Source organism: Syngnathus typhle, linkage group LG1, assembly GCF_033458585.1.
Source record: "Syngnathus typhle isolate RoL2023-S1 ecotype Sweden linkage group LG1, RoL_Styp_1.0, whole genome shotgun sequence".
Lineage (NCBI taxonomy): Eukaryota > Metazoa > Chordata > Actinopteri > Syngnathiformes > Syngnathidae > Syngnathus > Syngnathus typhle.
The window spans coordinates 29,787,533-29,790,109 of record NC_083738.1 but is presented as its reverse complement, the minus strand read 5'-3'; the positions used below and the strand labels follow the sequence as shown (position 1 = coordinate 29,790,109).

Sequence of the window (2,577 nt, the reverse complement as noted above, 5' to 3'; positions counted from 1 at the left end):
GGCCTTGGATGCGCCTGGACGACGCCTTGGATGCGCCTTGGATGTGCCTTGGATGCCCCTTGGTTGCGCCTGGACAACGCTTTGGATGTGCCTTGGATGCCCCTTAGATGCGTCTGGACCATGTCGGGACTGCCTTGGATGCGCCTGAACGACGTCGTGCCCGCTTTGGATGCGCCTGGATGACACCGGGACCACCTTGGATGTGCTTGGATGATGCTGGGACCGCCTTGGATCCGTCCGGACAACGTCGGGACCGCCTTGGATGTGCCTGGACGACACTGGGACTGCCTTGGATGTGGCTGGACGACGCCGGGACCGCCTTGGATGCGCCTTGTACACGTCTGGACAACGCCAGGACCACCTTGGAAGCGCCCAGACGAAGACAGGACCGCCTTGGATGCGCCTTGGATGCGCCTTGGATGCGCTTCGGATGCGCTTTGGATGCACCTGGACGACGCCAGGACTGCCTCGGATGCGCCTGGATAATGCCAGCACTACTTTGGACGTGCCTGGATGATGCTAGGACTGCCTCGGATGCACCTGGATGACGCCAGGACTGCCTCGTATGCGCTTGGACGACGTCAGGCCTCCCTGCCTGCCTTGAATGCGCCCGCCTGCCTGCCTGCCTGCCAGCCCACCTGCCTGACGTGCCTGCCTGCTGGCCTGCTTGCCTGCCTTGGATGCACCCGCCTGCCTGGCCTTCTTGGATGCGCTAGCCTGCCTGAATGCCAGTCTGCCTGCCTGCCTCGATGCGCCTGCCTATCTGCCTGTCTGCCTTGGATGCGCCTGCCTGCCTGCCTGCCTGCCTGCCTGCCTGCCTGCTTGCCTGCCTGCCTGCCTGCGCCTTCCTGCTTTGTATGCGCCTGCCTGCCCGCCCGCAAGCTGTAGTCTTGGATGAGACCGCCTACCTGGCTTCCTGCTTGGCCTGCACCTAGATGAAGAGGACTGCCTGGCCTCCATCGGGACGAAGTCATGACTGCCTGCCTTACCTGCATCTGGATGATGCAAGCCGTGACTGCCTGCCTGCCCGCCTGCTTGCCTTACCTGCATCTGGATGATGCAAGCCGTGACTGCCTGCCTGCCTGACTGCCCACCTGCCTGCCTGGCCTAAACCTAGCCAGGACTGCCTCGGATGTGCCTGGACTAAGCCAGGACTGCCTCGCATGCGCCTGGATAAAGCCAAGACTGCCTTGGATGCGCTTGGACGAAGACAGGACTGCCTCAAATGCGCCTGGACGAAGCCAGGACTGCCTCGGATGCGCCTGCACGAAGCCAGTACTGTCTTGAATGCGCCTGGGCGAAACCAGGACTACCTCGGATGCGCCTGGACGACGCCAAGACTGCCTTGATTGCGCCTGTACGATGCCAGGACTGCCTCAGATGCGCCTGGGCGACGCCTGGACTGCCTCGAAAGCGCATGGATGACGCCAGGCCTCCCTGCCTGCCTGCTTTGGATGTGCCTGTCTGCCTTCCTGCCTGCCTTGGATGCGCCTGCCTGCCTGGCTGCCTGCCTGCCTGATCTGAATACTTGAGGAGAACAGCAAACAAGTAAGTCAGTACTTACAAAGGTCAAACTTTACAAGTATTTTAGCATCTCCCGGATGTTTTAGGTTTGTCTGAGCTTAATGCTAACATACTATGCCAAGATACCTAGATCATTGTTGCAGTCGTTATAATTCCAATAAAACACCAATATTTGAACACAAACTGTGCGGCAACAGTTGTAGGCAGAAAATATAACAATACTCAGGCATATATTACATATACTAAAAAGTGATTGAAGCTTAGTTTCATACAAGCCATACATGCCTTAGTGTTAGTTCCTGCCAGCCCTAACACGACCTCCTAGGCATTTCACATTTGCCATAACCGAGTCATGATGTCCTGTCAAAAGAACAAAATCGTAAAAAAAAAAATAAGCCTAAAACCTAGTTAATTATGTCATTGCGTGGACACACTCTCCCCTGTTTGGTTTGAGGCTGTGATCGCAACGGCCTGCATTGGACATCTTGTTGTCCGGCAGCGCCACTCAGAGTCGCCGCAGAAAGATCGTCTCCCTTGATTTCCTCATATCGCCGGCTGGAGATCAGCTAGGCCCAAGCAGATGCAACAAGTTTCGGCTCATCTGCTTCTGTTCGTTAATCACAATACACATTCCACAGCAATCGCAAATGTATAATAACACATAATTAATAATAATGAAATATTATTCCAACAGTGTGTCTGACCCGATGGCAGGAATACAACAATCACTGTTACTTCTTCGGAACGAAGTATCTGTACTGGAACAAATGCTGAGAAATACAAGGGAGGCCACCTGGCGAGCATTAGGGACATACAGGAGCAGGTAACGCCACTCACTCACTCACTCACTCACTCACTCACTCACTCACTCACTCACTCACTCACTCACTCACTCACTTTTTGCCTTGCAGGAGTGGCTGGCGCAGCAAATATGGAACACTACTAATAGCTGGATTGGCCTGCAACGTGCGGCACCTGGGAGCACTGTGGCAGTGGACAGACAGAACACCTTTCTCCTACTCGTGAGTGTCCTTAAGTGAGAAAGTGCGACAA

General features: G+C 55.2%; 1 long non-coding RNA gene across 1 annotated transcript; it reads left to right on the top strand.

The window, feature by feature from the left end:
• The first annotated feature begins 878 nt into the window (after positions 1-878).
• Positions 879-2,577, top strand: LOC133156514 (uncharacterized). Its single transcript, XR_009715393.1, has 3 exons — positions 879-1,548; positions 2,219-2,347; positions 2,436-2,577. It is a non-coding gene; the product is annotated as an uncharacterized LOC133156514 (long non-coding RNA).